The 21271-nt window shown below is 47.1% G+C and overlaps 1 long non-coding RNA gene across 1 annotated transcript in view; it reads right to left on the bottom strand.

Moving 5' to 3' along the window:
- Window positions 1-4205: 4205 nt before the first annotated feature.
- Window positions 4206-21271, bottom strand: part of LOC131279625 (uncharacterized) — a 33111-nt gene continuing 16045 nt past the window's right edge. Inside the window, exon 3 of the long non-coding RNA XR_009187036.1 lies at window positions 4206-7309. This is a non-coding gene — a long non-coding RNA (uncharacterized lncRNA). The remainder of the gene's footprint in view (window positions 7310-21271) is intronic.

The following is a 21271-nucleotide window of genomic DNA, read 5'->3' as shown; positions in this document are numbered from 1 at the left end:
GCCAGCTCTCACTGGGGAGCGGGTGTGGCTCGGTGGGTGAGCACCTGCTTCCCATGTTCGAGGTCCTGGGTTCAATCTCTAGTAACTCCTAAAAGAAAAGAAAAAGACTCTAAAATGTGACCGCTTCTCTCCATCTCATGCCGGCCAAGCCACCATCGGCTCTTTCTAGGTTAGTACAATGACTTCCTAACCGGTCTCCTTGAATGAATGCAGCCTTGCTCCCTAAAATCACTCTTCACAGAGCTTCCAGGAGGATTCCTTTAAAATCGAAGTCACACGATTTCATTCTCCTGTTCAAATTCTTTCTCTCTCATCTTTTCAGGATGAAAACACAGGCCCCGGCAACAGCCCCGGCCTTTACTTGGGGGCCCGTCTCCTCTCTGTGGGCATCTGCTGTCTCCCTGTCCACTGCTCCCGGCAAGCAGGCCTGAAGGCTCCCCGCCCGGCCCTGCTCCTGTCCTTTGCACTCACCGCACCCTCTGCCTGAAATCCTCTTCCCCCAGACACCTGAGTGGCAGGAATGTTTCTCCTGCTTTGTTCACATCTCTGTCTACCATTCCTAGAAGAGTGGGTAGAGCTGTGTAGAGGAAATGTGCTTGCCCCTGCTTTCTTCCAGGTGCACTTCAGATAAATACCCAGCTGCCCAATGCACCTTTCCAACCCCACCTCGTGCCGCTCTACGCCTCAGACCCAAAGTCCGATCCCTCTGAGTTGCCAGTAGGGCCTTGAAGGGTCTCCACGCAGGCTCTAACGTCTGCCTGCAACTCTTTCCTTGTAGTTCTTGATTGGCTCCTTCTCACCCTTCAACTCAAATGTCTCCTTACACTTTATTTTTCAGATAAAATTTAAATACAATGGAATGCACAAATCTCAAATGTCCAAACTGATGAGTTGTGGCAAATGTATACTGCTGGGTAATCCATACCCCAACAAGATATAGAAGATATATAATGTCAATCCCTTAATCCAGAAACAGCCATTTCTTTTCTGATTTTTTCCATCATACATTAGTTTTCCAAAGATGTAATTTATCTTATTAAATAGAAGGAAATGGCCCATTAAATATATGTCTCAGAGATTTAAAGCTTCAGTTGTTTATATGCCAGTTGAGCCCTGAAGCTCACAGATTTGCAGCTGACGCCTACTCCCCAGTTCATGGGACTCTCCTAAGACAACTAAGAAAATGATGATGATGGACATGGCCCATCCCCCCCAAAAAAAACAGAGTATCTACAACTGCAAGCATCTTTCTGCCCTATGAGATCTAAGCCCCCCTCGAGTGGAAGCAGAGCGGGCATCACCATCCCAAAATTCTCAAGACTGAGGAGAGAACAAACATAAGGGGAGAATGCAAGCATGTACCAAAATAGACTTACCGTTATTCTACATTAACAGAAGAACTTCAGCAATATAAAGAGAGTGGGCACCAGAGGTGCCGAGGGAGGGAGAGGGGAGAATAGGTGTGACCTGAGGCATTTGGGGAGCACTGGCGTTGTCCTGCATGATGCTGCAGTGATGGATACAGGCCATTCTACATTTTTGTCACAACCTATAAGCGTACGGTGTAAACCATAATGTAAACTATAGACCATGTTAGTAGCAATGCTTCAACATGTGTTCCTGAGTTATGCCAAATGTACAACACTAAAGAAAGGTGTTATTAATAGGGGAAAATGTGAGAGGGGGAAGGGGCGGGGTACATGGGAATCCCCTATATTTTCGATGTGACTTTTCTGTAATCTAAAACTTCTTTAAAAATAAAGTTAAAAAAAGAAGAAGGGAACGGGAACAGCCAGTGTTCCTGAGTGAAACTGGAAAGTATAGTCCGCCGTGGGTTGGGGCTGGACTCTCTGGAGAACCACAACAGACACTTTGTAGATAAATTTATTTGGAGCTGTCACGTTGTCTAACCCACACCTCCACACTTTCCCTGGGGCAGTGTCACAGGTCAGTTTCTATCTGCATGAGGACAGAGCTCTCTCCTGACACCGTTATCCAATATATAATGTTATTTTGACACTGTCCCTATGTAGCAATAGGAGTCTGGAGAGCCGGGCAGGTGAATCGCTGCTCGGAGGAAACCTGGAGATGTGAGTCGAGCTGGCGAGCAAAGAACTGGGTCCCGCCTACTCTGCAGGCGAGCCTGGAGCTGCACGAGCTCCCCCTTGGACCCGGACGGGAAGGTGGGAAAGGCCCCTTGGGCTCCGGGATGCCAGCGGGTTCCTGGAAGAACTGATGACGTCCACCTCACAGCCACGAGAAAAGGAGATGCGGGTGTAGACCCAGGCGCCGAGGACAAGGCGTGGCCCTCGGTGAACATTGGATGTTGACCGTTCACCAGGAACCTGAACAGAGCAGGGGCACGGGCGGGGGTGGAGCCGTGGGGCAGAGGCAATGCCCGAGGGCAACGGCAGGCCAGCGGCAGCGGGCTGACCCTCGTCCAGGGGGCAGAGCCAGGCCAGAAGGGAATGAACACTGCAGCGCAGCCCTGGGGCAGCCAGACGTCCAGAGCGCCTCCTACGCTCATTCCTCCAACTTTTCCTGCAGGTTCTGAAAGAAAAAACAGTCCAATGGTGCTGACTACACATACTTTAGAAGGCAAAGAGCTTAGTCTAGTCCATCAGCCTGAGGCCGGTGCCCTGAGCCCAAGAAAGCCCGTGAGTAGATGTTTGTCAGACACGTAAGCCCCATAAGCTCATCTACTTCCAAGTCTTGGGTTTTGTTTCCTTTTTCCTTTATGCTCTGTTAAATAACCTTTTAAAAATATTCCCAACTGCCTTGGCCGAAATGAGTGGAAAAGGAAAGAACTTCTTTTGCAGTACTTGAGTTGAAATAGGTCAGAAGATGCGAGTCTCCAGAGGCTCACGTGGTGGCTGCAGGGTCCAGGGGACACAGGAAACTCCCAGGAGCAGAGGGGTTTAAATGTGGGGGGGAGAGGGGGGACAAGGAGACAGGGAGGGGGCAGGGAAGGGCACGTGCGAGGGCTGCAGCCTGGGTCGTGCTGCTCGCCCTCAGTTGTTCTCCCATGCTAGGAGGAGGAGGCCCTCCCTATCCCCCACCAGAACTCAGGAACCAGTGTATATGCTGGGAGAGAGGAGGAACGAGCTCCCTTGTTTCCCTGGGCAGGGAGAGTCCTAGGGAGCCAAGGTGGCGTGATGTTAATGTCATGGGTCAGCTTGGGCAGGTCACCATGTCCAGTTGTTTGGTCAAGCAAGCACTAGCCTGATGGTTTCTGGGAGGGTGTTTCGTAGCTAGATTTCAATCACTGTGATCTACAATCAACAAAGGAGACAGCTTCCAACAATGAGAATAACAGTCTCCTCATCCAGTTGGTTGGAGACCTAAAAGGGAGAACCAAGGATTTCATCAGTCAGAAAGAAGAATTTCCATCTCTAGTTTAGCTGGCCAGCTTTTCCCGGGGAATTCATTGCCACCTTGGAGTTTCCAATTTGTGGCCTGCCCCACAGAATTTGGACTTACTCATCCCATGGTGATGCGCACCAATCCCTATAATAAATGTCTTAGTATTTACATATATATCTGTGTCTTTGTTATTTCTGTTTCTTTGGAGAACGCTGACTGATAGAGATTGGTAGAGCAGGTCCTGGGAAAACACAACACGGTGAACTTAACCTTTATCTTGGGGCGCCGTGCCCTGTCCAGAAGTCTTGGGGCTCCAGTGCCCACAGAGCCTAAGCCTTCGTGCCATCAGGCATGTTATGGTGCACTCCACCTAGACCTCTCCTGGGCCTACATGTGGTTGACTTCCTAGGCCCCCAAACTCCCTCTGCTCCAGTTCTCATCAAACGCGGCTTTGCTAGTTTCTGTGTATGCAAGTCCAGCCTCCTAGACTTGCAACCATATTCCCGTAAATTAGCCACAGGGTCAAATGAAGTCCCAGCTACCCCTGGTGTAAGACATCTGAATTTTTTGGAGCTCCACCCAGCCTTGAGGAGAAAATGGAATGCTGAGAATTTCTGGGTCATTTCCTCAATATTAGATGTTCACTAGTGGGTTTTAGCCAACACACCCAGAGGGACTGGGGCTGTCCAATATGAATGTCACAAAAATAGCAGAAATGTGCTGTGGACTTCAGGAGTGGCCACTGGGGATCAGAAACCACGAGCAAGCAGAGGCACCTGAGGAAGGGGACTGAATTCCTCCAACAGAGAAAGGAGTCAGGGCATGAACTCAGACCTGCCTCGCACTAAAATCTGTTCTCTTCACTTTAGCAGAAAACTCCAAGGAGGGTGGCAAGCACAGGTGCTTGGGCTTTGCACTCTCAGAAGAGCCATCACCAACGGCACTCTTTAGAGAATGGACCCCTCACTTATCAACATCTTGCACTGAGAAACAGCTGGTAAAAATTGTTATTTCTTGCTTCTTCACTTTTTGTTAAAAGCCCGTAGCCAACTATATTTAGCACAAATGAGTGTTTGCAAGTGGTCTTGGGAATCTAAATATAATGTCATAATTTGTTTCTAAGCTACAACCAACCAATCTTCAAAGCAGAATTTGGGTCTTTGACCTGTTTGCTAAATTGGACACTTCCTGGGTTTTCTTCTAAACGGGAAAAATTTTTTGAATGCATACTCTGTGCTATTGACTTTTCAGAATGAGTCTGTCTAATCCAGCCGCTGGATGGGAGAGGTGCTTCCCTCACTTTCCAGGTAAGGAAATGGAGGCTGGGAGGGATGGACTCACCTGCCTACAGAGAGTGGCAGAACTGGGATCTGGACCAAGTTTCAGCCCCAAAGCCTGGCTGTTTCCATCGCCCCTCTGCGTTGGCTGTCCTCCTTTCAGAACATTCTGGGCAGGGCCAAAGGTGGACCGTCTCTCTCCCGCCCTCTTGCCCTGGGAAGGGCTAATCGTGTGGTTAGGGCACCCTACACAATGCAACCTGAAAATCAGCTCCGTGTGTCTAGTGAGCCTGTTCCCAGAGCCAGAGAGACCGCTGCTTGGAGGAGCGCCGTCAAAGACACTTAACACAGAGGAGACCACCGTAGCCCAGTCACCTGGGGCAGGCGGAGACCTCAGAGCCTGTCCCCTGATCAGTCACTGCCCACCACTGTGCTTGCTGCTGCCCCACTACCCCAGTTCCAACACTCGCCCTAGCAACCACTCTACCTCGCCTCCACATACCCCACTCTCTTCCGTGGCTCCCACCTCTCATCTCCAGGAGGAAAAGTGGAGGTCGCTTGATTAGCGAGCAGATGTGGCTCAAGAGTTTGAGTGCCTGCTTCCCATGTGGGAGTTCCTGGGCTCAGCCCCTGGCGCCTCCTAAAGTAAAAAACAAACATTGAAAAAACCAATTCAGGGGAGCTGATGTGGCTCAGTGGCTGAGTGCTGGCTTCCTATACACACTGTCCTGCATTCTTTCCCCAGCCCCGGTACCACCTCCCCCCCACCCCCAACAAAAAAAAAGGTGGATTGGACTGTGGTGGTGGAGCATGAAAAAGAAATGGTTTGGGTCTGGTGGCTGTTTCAGGTCACTGAAGTAGCCCATCCAAGCCCTGCTTCTTCATATCTCACAGCAGTTTGTTTAGGGGATTAGGTAAAGCAGCACATTCTCAAGGTCCAAGATCTGGGTCCCGCAGGAAAGGAGCCGTTAGTGGGAGCTCTGGACACGGTGCCCTGGTGCTGGCGGGTGGCAGTTTGGTACAGCCTCTATAGGAGCCGTCGCTGCAGGGAAGGAATTCTTCAGGGCTTGCATTTTCGCTTGAATCTTGGCTGCCTGCTCTTCTATACCACTCTGTATCTGCAGGGTACGGGGTGCCAACTGGGAGTTTCCATGGGAGGTAGGTAAATTCCAGGTAGCTAAGTGTGTCCTCCCAAGCCATGCACAGGGCCCAATATAGCTAATACTTCAAAGTTTTCAGAAGAAAAGCCAGATATCTTAGGTTTTGTTATAGCACTATTGTGATTTTGGTTTGTTGCAAGTATGTTGAAGGCATCTGATCCAGGCTCTTCCTTTTAGAATTTGGGCAAGGACTTTGAGTCTCCACACTACAGAATGTTGATCTGTAACATGAGATCACTGGAGGTACAAGATCTAAAGTATCTTTAAGCTCTAAAATGATTTTTGACCATTTCACATATGTTTTATATTTTCTTAATGCTCAGCTAGGCAGACAGTGCTAGCACAAGGCAAATTATGGAGAGATTAGGTACGAGTTCTGGGAAATTCTGGGACTCATCCCATTTACGATACATATCCATGATGTGTTGCATCTAAAGGAAAAATAAATCTGATTCCAAAAACAGAGAGAGCAAAGTATCAGCAGCTGCTCTGCTGACATTTCTCATCTTCCCTTCCCCGTCCTTTGTTCGTGATCTACTCTTTTCCACACAAGAGAACCTCCTCTCCCTTTCTTTGCCTGTACTCAGCTTTTCCATTTCTGCACCTCTACGCGTTACCACTAAAAGAGAGGCGGAAGAGAGGGAGGAGCTCTGTATATTTGTCCCTGACACATGAATCTAAACTCACAAGTAACAATAACATACTGTTTTACTTAAAAAGTTAGCGATCTAATCCTTGGCCTTTCAAAATAGTCTTTCTAATGTCTCAAGGTACTTCTGATCGGTGCTTGTCAAACATTGGCATGCATTGGAATCACCCGCAGATCAGGCTCGAGTCCAGCTATCTGAGCCGGCGGGTCTGGACGGGCCCTGAGATCCTGCACCTGTACAAGCCCCCAGGTGAGGCCGGGGCTGCTGGTCCTTAGACGCACCTTGAGTGGCAGGGTTTAGGCTATCTCCTGTTTAAAAACAAGGCTTCCGTGGAGATGCCGAGATGATTTTCTTACTGCGATTCACGTTGGATCATCGGGCGGCCTAAAGCTTCCTCTCTGGCCTGTGATTCACCTTCTCTCAGCCTGGAGCCAGGGCCGGCTCAGACTTCTCTGGCCAGCCGCTGTCCTCTTGGAGACAGGACCGTGTGGGGCCCCGCCTGGGGCAGCAGAGGCCCTCGCCGGGGAGAGGCTAGCGGAAACCTTTCTGCCTGGTCTCCACTGAACCAGGGCGCTGGCTGCCGTTTGACAGCATGTCTCCAGCAGGTTGTTGGACGATCTAGCGAGCCTCCGTCAGGACACTTCAGATGTCCCGCCGGCAAGAGGAGGGACAACAGGAGGGACTTTTTCAGTAGAAGGCACAGGACAGGGGTCTGGAAGTCTGAGACCCGCTGGGCTCATCTTTCAGCCGGCTCCACGCAGCTCTCCTTAGCATCTCCTCTCTTAGGGGTGTGCAGGGAAGTTGCAGTGTTCTGCCTCTGGAAGTTAGTCTGGTGGCTGGCGTGAGGGGTCCCGATACTCTGTACACAACAGAAATCAAGAGTCAGTGGTCAACACTGTGAATATAGCTAACGGCCCTGAATTACATTCATGAATGTGGTTAAGAGGGGAAATTTTAGCTCAAATTCATGTTACTAGGATAAAAATTAAAAGGAAAAACACAGGACTGTACAACACAGTAAGCCCTAGGGTAAACGGTGGACTACAGTTAATAGTACAATTATAAAAATGTTCTTTCATGAATTATAAAAAATGTCCCACACTAATGCAAGGTGTTAATAATAGGGTGGTATATGGGAACCCTATGTTTTATATATTGTATGTATTACATGTTCTGTAAACCTACAACTTCTCTAACCAAAAAAAAAAGTTATTAAGAAAAATAGGAATCAGTGGTCAAACCGCTGGCCGGTGAATATTAGAAAGGAAACAACACCAGCCCGCTGCCTCCGTAGACATTATTAGAAGTCCAAGCAAGTGACAGCGGAGGGGACCTCAGAGCCACTCCGCTCCTCAGCCTCGCTGACGGATGAGGAGCCAGCACCCAGGGCGCTGCACAGTTTGCCCAAGGTGGCACTGTTACTCGGAGATTCCAACGGGGCTTTCAGCTCGCCAGGTCTTTGCGGTTGACTAGGTTTCTCGCATGACCCAACTCCGCCATAGGAAATCATTCCCAGGAATTCATGTAAACTCTTCCTGAAACGACACAGGCAGGGGCCCAGAAAAAGCTAAAATGTCGCCGATCCCCCAGGGATCTCTGCCTTCCTGCCCGGGATCATGTTTAATCAGCACGACAGCCCCTGAAGCCGACGATGCATTCCCGTTCGCAGGAGAGGAAACCATGACTGGAGGTAAGTCGGGCGCCACGCATCGCCCCAGCGCTGCGCCGGGAGCCGCCTGGCTGCGCGCCATCCCGCGCTCCTCCACTCCCTGCCTGCCCTCACCTGCTCCTCCGCCTTCCCTTTGCTGGAAGCACCGCGGCGCAGTGTTGGGAATAGACCTTCGTTCTCCACGACACTGGAGGAAGGTGGAGAATTCGGGGGAGGTGGGAGAGGCAAGCTAGAAGGGGCACAGAGGAAAGAAAACCTGTGGGAGACACCTGCCTGGTGCCCCGTGTTCCTCGCACTCCCGATAGCCCTTTTTCCTCTCTGTGGCTGTTCCGTGAAGGAGCACGCACGGTACTTTCCAGCAACTGTTTAGACTCTTGTTTTGATGAGCTGTAGCAGTAGCAGTTGTGTGTGGGAGGCGGGAGCCCCCTTTCTCACTTTTCTTTCCTACTGTCCTTGCTCTGGGCCCAGAGGCAATTGGGCACCCACGCAGCAGCCGAAGACCGGGCTGGGCCGGGCCCTCCCCGCTGGCGCTGTCATCTCGGTCGTAACCACCCCAAATCTTCCTGCCCTTCGACAAACCCGACTCGGGCACGTCAGGGGAAAGGCCGCCGCTGACCCAAGTGGTGGCATCTTTCCTGAGCTTGGACGGACAAACCAGAATGCCAGCTGCGTCAGCTGTGAAGTCGTCAGCTTGAAAGCAGAATGCTGTTGAGAGGCATATTTTCCTCAGTTCTTTTAGTCGGCAGGTCAAAACCCAAATTAGACATCATAGATCACAGAGACTTTTCCAGGCAAGGAGAAAGAATACCCCTGTCCTTCAGTGACAGCTGAGCCGCTGGACTGTAATCCTCAGGCAGAAAGATGCTGTGATATGGCAGAAATGAAAAGCCTGGAGACCCCCTGCTGGAGGAAGGGGGGAGAGAGAGGTTAAGGAGAAGACCCTGGAGCTTCAGGCCACCCTCTCCAAGGGCCGTCCCTTTAGCAGGAGGAGAGGGACCTCGAAACACCCACATCGGTGGGTAGGCCACACGTCTGGCAGAGGAAGTGGGATTTTAGGTCCTTGGTGGGCCTTCAGCCCAGCACTGCACCCTACATGGTGCCCAGCAATGGCACAGAGGTGCTCGTGGCACATGGGTGGGAGATGCACCCACAGCAGGGCTCCTCTTCCAGGGCCACGTGTGGCACACTAGGGTCCCAACAGTTCCTGCTTGTCGACGGTGCCGCCAGCCAGCAGAGACCCCAGCTCTGCTCCGCAAGGCAGTGGTGAGTTCAGACATGAAGATCCGAAAAATGGCCTGGACCCCAGATTCCAGCAGGGGTTCAGCATCACCCCAGAAGGCCAGGCGAGACCACGCAGATCAGAGGACCTAGTGCAGGCAGCGGCCCACCCAGCCGGCCCCTGTGTCACCTAGTCTAGCAGAGGACAAAAATGGACCTGACCGTTCCACTGCCTTAGTTAAGCATAAGCCACAGTTAGTGTGCTCAGACTTCATCGGTTTAGGCCTGGGGTCCCAGCCCAATTGTTGTGGCACTCTGTCTCTCAAGCACGTCCTGGATGATCTGACCTGAGTGATTACAAAATAAATATTATAGAATATGATGCATATTGTGTTTCCAATTTTTAATGAGGAAAAAAACTAACGTGTATGTGTACGAGTTGTTTACATTTGCACACCTGCAGAGAACGTGTTTGGGAGGATACTGCTAACAGCAGTTACCTGAGGGTTGGGTGGAAATGTGGAGCTCGCATTGCTTGTTGCACCAGGCATGTGTTTTTTAAAAAGGAGGGGCAGGGAAGCAGACTTGGCCCAATTGATAGGGTGTCCATCTACCGCATGGGAGGTCCGCGGTTCAAACCCCGGGCCTCCTTGACCCGTGTGGAGCTGGCCCACATGCAGTGCTGATGCATGCAAGGAGTGCCCTGCCACACAGGGGTGTCCCCGCATAGGGGAGCCCCACGCGCAAGGAATGCACCCCATAAGGAGAGCCGCCCAGCGCAAAAAAAAGTGCAGCCTGCCAGGAGTGGCGCCGCACACACAGAGAGCTAACACAACAAGATGACGCAACAAAAAAAAGACAGATTCCCTTGCCACTGACAACAGCAGAAAGCAGACAAAAGAAGAACATGCAGCAAATGGACACAGAGAACAGACAACAGGGGTTGGGGTGGGGGGAAAAGGGGAGAGAAGTAAATAATTTTAAAAAAAAAAAAAGGAGGAGGAAGGGTTTCTGCTAATTGGACTGAGCATTTGTCTAAACTAGGAGAGTTTATTGCAAACAGACTACACTTACCAGATCATAGTGAGCGTTGTTTAGTTTGCTTTTCCTGTTACCCAGTCGTACAGACTCATGAGGAAGATCACATCTGCCAGAGAGCAGCAGAGTCAACATTTTCTGTGCCCATCTGAGGCAGTGGGAGTAGTTGTAGACCACGCCGCAGTTGAATTCTGAGTACTAATTGCGAAAGCTTGGTTACTCATTTCTTCCAATAGACAGAAATCATGCCGTTCTTTCACAAGAGCACAGCCTGCTCTGTTTCTCGTCGTGGGGTTTTGCTCTCAGTCCACACTCAGTACTGCACCCCGGGCCAGAGCTGGCCAACGCGCTGCGGCAGCACGTCCTGGGCTCCTGGGGGTTTCGGGGCACAGGCGCTGGCCCTTCAGCTTTGGGGAGGTCAGGTAGGATTGAGTGGCTGCAGCCCCCGGGCAGTCCCTTCCAGACCTGAGAAGCCTCTCCAGGGACCCCAGTGGGCTGGATCAATGTTCACGTTTGTTGTGGCTGGATGCTGTGCCATGAGAACGGCTGAGAAGCACTCCCGCGCCATTCCACAGCAGGCGAGATTGCGTTGAGTCTGCTCTGTTCCTTCTGAAGCCAGCAGGAGCGGGTGGACTCCCCAGCCTTCCTCCTGCCCCGTCTGGTAGTGGCCCACCAAGCCGAGAATAAGCTCTGTTGGCTGGTGGGAAGCGCTTCCAGCTTGTCCTCTGCAGGAGGAGGACTGCTTGTGAGAAGTCAGGTACATTTTGGTATTAGGAGAGGGAAAGGGGAAGTAATGTTTATGGGGAACCAAAAATATATGCTGCAAATGTGCTACATAACAGGGGAGCCTCTCAATTTAATCTCTCAGCTACTCTATGCTATGCTATATTGCAGCAATTCTAAGACATGCTTTTTTCCCCCACAATTTGACAACTCTGAAAGTCAGAGTACCTTAAAATCAGCAGCCTCTCAGAATCTTCGTTTGCCAAGTAGCAGCTATGACACAGTTGTCATTGCCTACATATGCTAAAACAGCAAAAGTGCCAGCACCAAAACATACAGCAACTTGGAAGAAAGTCCTAGAAGTAATAGTCTAACACTCTCTTAAGCCAAAGGAACCCAATAGCTCTGAGGAGGACGTGGGGGAGTTGGTGAATCAGGTGTTTGGCAACATTTCCAAAGCAGGAGACAAAAGTCGGTCAATTCTACATAATTGTAAAGCCAGTTTAAGAGCCATCAAAATGTTGGTTCTTTGATGGATTATCTTAAGAAATGCTGAATCGCCAATGCTTTCGATAGCAATACCAAGAAAAATTATCCGAAACTTGAAAATGAGCCAAAGAGAGACGGCCTATCCTTTCAACATCAGAGAGATAATTTAGTAAAGGAATGTACTTTTGTTTGACTTGCGATCCACTATTGTGTAAAGTTTTACACTCTATGAAGTTACACGTTAACTGGTAGTTTTTTGTCTGATAGAAAAGACAACCCCAAAGATATGTTTTATTAACCTGTAGAATATTAACCAGTTTTATTTCTAATCTAGCAATCTCATTCCAATATATTTTTTCAATGTTTATATTATCCTTTATCCTCTATTTTTCCTTTGAACAAGATTTACTATCCTGTTCTTCCCCTCATTAATCATTGACATGTGTTCATCCTACATTTATATGAGAGTCTTGTTTTTTAACTTTGAAAAATATACACGTTGACAGTTGAGTGGGAAAGTGATTCAAAAGAATTAGACTCTGAAGGTAAAGAAGCTGTAGGAATATTTTAGCCAGTTTATTCTACACTTTGTTTTTATGTTTGCAAAAAGGAGATTATATCATTTAAAATGTAATTCATTCCCAAAAAAAGAACTTTTAGTAAATTTAAAATAAAAATTCTAAGTGATTAAAAAAAAATCCCTTATCATCATTTAATTGGCAACTATAGACTCAAAGAAATGAAAATCCAACCGAAGCAGAAAAGTATGTTAACCACAATCTTAGTAGGAATTAAGACGCAAAAAGGGGGAAGCGGACTTGGCCCAGTGGGTAGGGCATCCACCTACCACATGGGAGGTCCGCGGTTCAAACCCTGACCCGTGTGGAGCTGGCCCATGCGCAGTGCTGATGTGCGCAAGGAGAGCCCTGCCATGCAGGGGTGTCCCCCGCGTAGGGGAGCCCCACGCGCAAGGAGCTCACCCTGTAAGGAGAGCCGCCCAGCGCGAAAGAAAGTGCAGCCTGCCCAGGAATGGTGCCGCACACACGGAGAGCTGATGCAGCAAGATGATGCAACAAAAAGAAACACAGATTCCCGTGCCTCTGACAACAACAGAAGCAGACAAAGACGATGACGCAGCAAACAGACACAGAGAACAGACAACCGGGGGAGGGGGGTTGGGAGAGAAATACAATAAATAAATACATCTTTAAAAATAAAAAAGACGGGAAAAGCAGGTAGTTGAATATCTGAAACCCAGAGGTTGGACTACTAGAACAGACGCGTTAGAGGGCATGGATTTATTGGCGAAGTGGCTGTCGGACCCCGTATGGCCATCAGCAGCTCGGCAAGAAGCAGCAGCGTGGCCCTGGGCCGAGAAGTACCCTGAAGTATTCAGTGTGGGGAGCACCACGCACCCGGCTTGGATTGACATAATAGTTGTTTATAGTGTGTTTTTTAACACCAGAAAGGTTTGCATTAATATGGAAATGAAACCCATAGTATCAATATCATTATGTTTAGGAATAATCTGTGTGTGTTTGAAATTTTATGTACCTACAGTGTAAGATAATTTGTCCTATTGAAGGACCTAACCAATGAGCCTTGTAATGTCAACTTAAAATGTGGGGTTTTTTTTTAGTTATTTAGATTTATGATTTTAAATGGAGAGAATGTGATTATTTTATTAGACCTAAAAACAATGTTGTGCTTTTAGGCAAAAACTAAACTGCTTTTCTTATGCATTTATTTTATCTGATTTTTTAAGTTATCTAATTATTTCAAAAGGTTTGTCAGTCAGATTGTGCTTAAAAATACATCTTAATATAATAAACTTATAAATGAAATTCAAATGCTTGTGGGGATCCCATGACAACCTTTAATTAGTCTGCTTAAATATTTTAAGTGCATTTTCACATTTTATGTTCAGGTTTCTTTTTAAAAATATTTCAATTTCGATTGAAAGACTTTTCCCAAATTGTACTTAAATAGGCTTGTTGAGAATGTACCTTACTAATATATAAATTAATAAGATTTAGAAGTTGAAATAAAAAGCTTAAGGAAGAATCAGTTTAGTTTTTTAAATTTTGTACATTGAAAACGTTGGATATTAATTTTTATAACCAAATAGTCCCAAAGTAATCTTTTTTGTACACCAAAGGATCCCCAAAAAGTCACCCCAACACCAACTGTCAGAGTACGGCAAGCCTGTTGTAGATTAAGAAGAGGATTCTGCTGAATTACTCAACCTTTCTGAGCCTCAGGTATCTGGCTGGTAAAAAGAACAGGATCTCCTACAAATGAGAGCTGCTACACAGTATTTAGGATCTCTTATTTCCCCTCCCTTCACTTTCTTATTTTCCTTTCAATTCTAAAATTTCAAACACTTGGTGTCAGTATTGTTCAAAAGGACAGACCTTCTCAGAGCCGGGCGTCAACTGTTTAAGCGAATCCATTGACAGCTGACCTGGAAAAACTGTTAAAGTGTTTGCAGGCTTGACCACAAAAGAAAAGCAAATTGTTACTCAAATCTCTGAAGCTGCTCCACAGGTTTCTCCAGTTTTTCCACCTGACCTGGGCGAGTCTGCGGCTCTACGAGGAGCACTGGGGAAACGCAGCTGCTTTCCAGTCCAACCTGACCTTTGCCTGGGCTTCCTTCCCCTGCAAGGTTGCCCTTGTTGCAAAACGAAGGCGGGACTTTGAATTGTTAGTCCCCTTCAGGATAAATAAGTACCTCAAGGAGGCTGTAAAGCAGGAGAGGGGAAGATATTTAAACACAGAAAGGAAAAATGAGCGTCGGTCCACGAAAGGGGCGAGTTGAATACAGGCTCGTAGGCACTGGACATTCACCTCCAGCAACAGAAACGTTTCCTCCTGGTTTCCCACCCCACCCCCCACTGAGTCTTCCTCCGCTCTGACCCCAGACTCTTGCAGGAATTTGGAATGTTTTGTTTTTTAATAATGCATGTACCATTAGGTAATCAGCTTTTCCCCTTGACACTTGTGGTGAACATTTCCCCATTGTTTAGTAGACTTTGAAATATTAGTTTGATGGTTATGTAGACCTCCCGTAATGTATTTAACTAATTCCTTGCTTTTGCACATTTAAGTTCTTTCCATACTGTCACTACTCCAAATAATGCACTAAGTTTCATTGTCACTAAATCTTTGCAACCATTCTTGTAAATCTTTTAAAATTATATATTTGATAAATGAATGTTTGCTCTTGGTTAAAACTTAGAGCATTATAGATAAGATCAAAGTCCCCATTAGCAAGGAACTTCAATCTAGTAGGTGTCAAAGAGATAAGCACTGTTTTCAGTTAACACATTTCCTTCTTCTTTTGTTGTTGTTTTTCATTCACATACATTTTCATGCACCCAAATATAATATATTGTGCTCCATAGTTTTTATTTGTGAGGCCAGGGGTGGTGCACAGATACGAAAATGATACATTTACCATTTTTCCTTCTCAAAATCATTCCTGGCCTCTCTATACGCAAATAATTGACCCTCTCTCAAATTCTACAACAACTTGAGACACATTTTCATGCTAGCACATAAAGATCTGCATCTTTTTCTGTAACTATTGTGTACGAGTCCATAGCCACTGCTGATTTAGCTAGTTTCCTATTGAAGTGTGTTTGGGCTGTTTTTAGCTTTTTGCAAAGAAAAACAATGCTGCATTAGCTCTCCTTGTGCATATGCAAATATTTCTCTGGGAAGCTTCAGAGAAATGGAATGGCTGGGTCATAGGGCAGGTACATTTAATGTTATCAGATGTTGCCCCATTGCCAACCAAAATGGCAGCAAAATAACGCTCCCAGCAAAGAGCAAGCAAGAGTGCCTATGTTGCCACAACCTCCCTCATGCTTCAGGTGGCCAGACTTTTGATTTTTGCCAATCTGATTAAAATGGTATCTTGTGTTTTATTTGTATTTGCCTGATTCCTAGTGAGGTTGAGCATCTTTTCAGGTTTATTGACCGTACTTTTTTTTTTTTTTTCAATTTATTTATCTCCCCCTTATTTTGTGCTCACTGTCTGCTTTCTGTGTCCATTCACCACATGCCCTCTGTGTCTGCTTGTCTTCTCATCTTCTCTTTAGAAGGCACCGGGAACCAATCCTGAGACCTCCGATGTGGGAGAGAGGCACCCAATCGCCTGGGCCACCCCAGTTCCCTGGTTTGTTGTATCTCTTATTGTCTCTCCTCTTTGTCTTTTTGTTGCGCCAGCTCGCCACGTGGGCCAGTTCATGGCATGGGCCAGCTCGCCTTCACCAGGAGGCCCTGGGAAACAAGCCTGGGCCTCCCGTGGGGTAGATGGGAGCCCACTCGCATGAGCCACATCTGCTTCCCTGACTACACATTTTAAATTATCCTCTTAGGTCACATTCCTGAAAGCTTAGTTGCTGTGGCAATGGATACGCACAATATATAACATACTTAAAAGTGTATTCTATATTTTAGACTCTCACTGAAGATTATGCAAATTATTTTTGTCATACTCCTATAGCACTGGGTTTTTAAACTTCTTGTTGTTTCTGACAATTTGGTAGGTAAACAGTACCTCATTTATTTATTTTAAATTTCTTTCATTAAGAGTTAGATTGCTTACAACTTTGGAAATTTGTACTTCATTTCTTTCTTTGTGAATGACATTTATTTCTCCCACTTTGGGGTGGGGTTGTTCATCTCAGCTTTTGTGTTGATTTCATAAGAACTCTTCCATGCATTAAGAACATTAACCTATGCCTAAGGGTGAGTAAGGTCAGGCCCGTACAATGAATAATTTCGTCCAGTGTAATGGTAGACTGCTTGGGAAAGGGCCTCTGGGAGAAATCTACTTTGGAGCCTAGAGCCCCTCAAGCAAGTTTAATTTTTAAGAAGTTCCTCAGTCTGGGTATCGTCACCTAATTTACAAAGCAGGCTGAATCAGTGGCCTGGAATTTAGGCCCGCACGACAGGTCTAGAGTATTTGAGTGTGATGATGTTGTAGAATCTGAGAGAGGTTCAATTATTTGCATATAGAGAGGCCAGGACTCAGGAATGATTTTGAGAAGGAAAAATGATTTATTGACGACTGGCTGGACTCGGGAGCTTTCTGTTGCAAACCCGAGCCCTGAACAAGACTTTCGAGTTTCTTTTATACAGAGAGGAAAGGTTAAATGGTCCCTTTGTTTCAGTTCTCAATAGGCTTGAATTACATATATGTCTTCCACATCTTAGGTAAGTTTTAGCATGGACTTCAGACATTCTCGATAAGCTTTTAGCATATTTGGTTTGCATTTCCCCTGAATACTTAAAGTTTATAGACCTTGCATTGTTAAACTGTTTCCTGGGACTGGAGTCCCTGCCATGGTCACCAAGGGCAGGACGGCAGCCTCTTATCACCCCACACCCACAAGTCACAGATAGTTTAGGTTACCTCTGAAGAGACAAAGAGACTCCCAGCCATAGCCCACATCAGTGAGACCCCAGCCATTTGCAGTTTCAAGATCCATGAGTGATCCAAGCTGGGCCACTCCAGGTCCCCAGTCCCTTCCTGGCCACCCTGCCCAGGACCCAGGACTGGACCCAGCTGGCCAGAAAGAGTCAGGACTGGACCCAGGGGGGCCGCAGTCCTGCCTTTGCTGCTAGGTGGGCAGAGGCACAACTGCCCCACCCCTGCTGGAGGGCTAGCTGCAGCCCTTTGCTTTTCCTTCTTTGCTTTCTTCCCTTTTCTCTCCATTAGGGAGTGTTTGCCTTAGTTTTACCCACTTCTTGAGAGTCTATGTCTTAGTTTTCCAGCCTGCTATGAAAAATACCCCTCAGTGGTCAGCTTAAGCAAAACAGGAATTTATTGGCTCACAGTTTTGAGGCCAAGAGAAAACAGTGTCAGCAAGGTGATGCTCTCCCCAAAACAAAGGCTGGGCGTTGCGGCGCTGGCCATGGGGGTCCCTGAGGTCCCCTGTTTGTACCCCTGCCTTGTGTCACACGGCCGTGTCCTCTCCTTTCTCACTCAGGTTCCCTCGACTTGCAGCTTCTGGCTCATCCCTGTGGCTTTTCTCTACATTTGAATTCCTTCTGTTTACAAAGAACTCCAATAGTCTGGATTAACACCCTCCCTTATTCAATTGGGTCACCCCTTCACTAAAAATAACATCTTCAAAGATCCTATTCAAAATGGGTTCACATAAGTTGGGGTACACAGCTTGATCTATCATAGTCTGTATTCTCTAGGCCAAAACCACTCACTGAGAAGGAAAAAAACGTCTCCCAGGTTTTGACGTGGGCTATGGGTGGGAGGCTCTTTGTCTCTTTGGAGATAACCTCAGCTGTCTGTCCTGACTTGTGAGTGTGGGATGATAAGAAGCTGCAGTCCTGTCCTTGGTAACCATGGCAATGCCTCCAGCCCCGGGAGGCCATTTAGCAAAGCAAACTCTATCTACATACCAGTCAGTCCAGGGAGATTCTGACGGTGGTGATGCCGAAACTTAAGGGAACTTGGACTTGGCCTTAAATGGGAAATACAATATAGCCTGCGCATAAATTCAAAATCATCTAATTCTGTATCCAAGTGTGCCTAGTCTCTAGAAATCCAGTTAAGTGATGTGGGCTTTGAATGTTCAGAAAGGATGTAAGACTGAATGTGTATTCAAAGTTGCATCCAGATGGAATGTGGGCAAGATGCTAATTCAAGCTCACCTGAGATGTGGGCGATATGTTAATTCAAAACCTACCTGGTACTCAGGCAAAAACTTAACTAACAAAGAAAGAAGTTTTCTTTGATAAAAGCACCATTTGACTCCCCACCCAGTATAAAAGGAACTTGAAAATCTTGCTGAGGCTAGGGTTTGAAAGCTCTGGGAGTCTGGCCAGCAGTCAGTAAATCATTTTTCCTTCTCAAAATCATTCCTGAGTCCTGGCCTTTTATATGCAAATAACTGAATCTCTCTCAACTTCTACAACACTTTCACTCTAAAACAAGAAAGCTAGTTGGTGATGAAATAAATACATATGCTAGGCAGTGTGTATATGAACGTGAGGGGAGTTAGCAGGAGTGTTTTACAGCACAGACTCTAGCCTAGACTCAGACCCGGGAGGGGTCAGATCGCAGCTCCACCCTGTACTGATGCACAGCTTGACATATGCCACAACTTTCTACACTGCAACTTCCTTACCTGTAAAATGGCAACCATATCACTACCTACGTCCCAAGGGAGTTGTGAGGCTTAACCGAAATTGTCCACCTAAAGATTCTGGCGCCAAAGGCATTTTATCCGTATTAACACTAGCTATTTTGTCATCATATTCTATAATAGACAGATCAAATCTCCATGTGTGAATTACTCTTTACAAAGTAGTTGGAAGGTGCACTTGAGGTGGTACAAATTTCTTCTCAAACGCTCTAAAGTCAATAGGGCCTTTCTTGTTTGTTCTGGGTATCACACCAGGTTCTAAAAACGCCTCTCTCAAGTTGAGGAGTCTGGCAACCGTGGGTTACCCAACAACAGTTCCTATGGTTGCAAGGAGAAGGCAGGAAACAAGCCTCCCAGCAGTGTGTGCTGAAGGAAGGAGTCAACAGCTCCCGCAGCTAACTAAGCTCTGTACTTACGCCTCACAGACTAGGCTATGAACGCCTACAAAACCAGGCCATGCCCCTTGCAGGAAATCAGAGAGAACACTTCAGACATGGAGAGAGACTGTCCACAGCTCCACAGTAACGCACCGCACCAAGGCAGACGGCAAAGGTCTCCTTTCTTCAGCACGGAAGAGGATTTTCTGCCACCGGTTTCACTAGGCTCGACGTGTTGGGTTTACCTTCTCAGTATTTTAGGCACAATTTTTCTCATGAAGTGAAGATGGATGATGGAAACTGGCCCAGTTTCTGGATTAATTGCAAGAATTGTGGAAATGAGAGAAAGAATTTGTGAAGTCTCTGATGGGCCCCCAGCCTGTCTAGGTTGATCGATGGTTATAATCTGTAAAATGGGGTTATCAATATTGATTACAATTAGTTGGGCAGAATTAGCTTTGAATTCTGTCTCTGCACTGTAGAAACTGTTAGTTTTTATGTCTCGGAGCCTCAGATTTCTCAGCTGCTAGCTGAATATAACACTAACGTTGAAGATCATGTTTCCTTGGTGGGAGTGTTGTGCGGATTAGAGCTGATGGATAGAGAGGGTGAGTACACTGTGTGGAATGCAGATGATTTCTGTGGGAGCCTGGCGGACCCCAGCAAGGCCCACATCCTAAGCCCCAGAAACCTGAATGTTACTTAGCATGGCAAAAAGGTTTTGCAGATGTGATTAGGTCAAGAATTTTGAGATGAAGAGATTATCCTGGATTATCTGGGTTGGCCCAGGGCGATCCAAAATGCCTTTAGAAGAGGGAGGCAGGAGATGAAGAGTGAGTAGCGGGAAAAAAGCAACGGGACCACGGAAGCAGAAACTGGAGGGAAACGGTCAAGGGACGCAGGCAGCCTCTAGCAGCTGGAGGAGATGAGGTCCCCATGTGCCTGCGTGGCCCCAGAGGGAGCCAGCCCTGCCAGCATCCTGATGGTAGTCCTTGGAGATTCATTCCACACTTTAACCTCCAGAACTGTGATGAGAAAGAACAGTGGTGTTTTAAACCACTACGTTTGTGGCGATTTATTACAGCAGCAGTAGGAAACTAACATGACTTTCTACAAATGGCAGATCTATCACAATAATATTCAGTGTGGAAAATTGTTTCAAATTGTAAAGTACCATGTGAAAGTTATCATCAATGTTGTGATTTTGTTTACATTTGAATCGTCTGCTATATCCAAACTCTTAATTTCATTGTTTCCTTGTATTGGATTCATGTATGGCAAAGCTATACTTCCATTCTTTTTTAGTTTTGAAGATTTATTTATTTATTCCCCCCCCCATTGTCTGCTCTCTGTGTCCATTCACTGTGTGTTCTTCTGTGTCCACTTGCATTCTCATTAGGTGGCTCCAGGAACCAATCCTGGGACTTCCGGAGTGGGAGAGAGGCGATCATTCTCTTGTGCCTCCTCAGCTCCCTGGTTTGTTGTGTCTCTTATTGTCTCTCCTCTGTATCTCTTCTTGTTGCGTCATCTTGCTGTGTCAGCTCTCCACGTGGGCCAGCAGTACTGCGTGAGGCAGCACTCCTGCGCAGGGCAGCACTTCATGCACGGGGCAGCCCTCCACGTGGGCCAGTTCGCCACATGGGCCAGCTTGCCCTCACCAGGAGGCCCTGGGCATCAAATCCTGGACCTCCTCTGTGGTAGACGGGAGCCCAATTGCTTGAGCCACATCCACTCCCCACTTCCATTCTGTTTTTACCATTTTCCAAGAAGACGTGTTCTTTGGTAGACAGTATAGTCCTTGGCCCACAGGGAAGTAGACTACTGGCCTCTCATCTGTGGGTTTGAGCCACACAACACACCCCTACTACTTGAGCTGAGAGCTAAGGGTGAATAGATTAATAAAGAGGCAAAGGAAAATAACAATGTACTGAAGGGCACAGCAGCAGAGACCGCCAGGAATCCCCCTAAATCAATTTTCCTCATATTCTAAAAATATTTTGCCTTGCAGGTAAGTTGTTACCTGACTAAATTCTGGCCAGTGAAATGGTGGAAGAGATTTGATTTGTGCAACTTCAATAAGCGTTCTTAAAGGGTGCACCGTGCCCTGCTCCTCTCCGTACTCATTCCTCTGT

Source organism: Dasypus novemcinctus, chromosome 1 (assembly GCF_030445035.2).
Source record: "Dasypus novemcinctus isolate mDasNov1 chromosome 1, mDasNov1.1.hap2, whole genome shotgun sequence".
Lineage (NCBI taxonomy): Eukaryota > Metazoa > Chordata > Mammalia > Cingulata > Dasypodidae > Dasypus > Dasypus novemcinctus.
The sequence above is the reverse complement of the archived record's forward strand: the minus strand, read 5'-3'. Positions and strand labels throughout refer to the sequence as shown.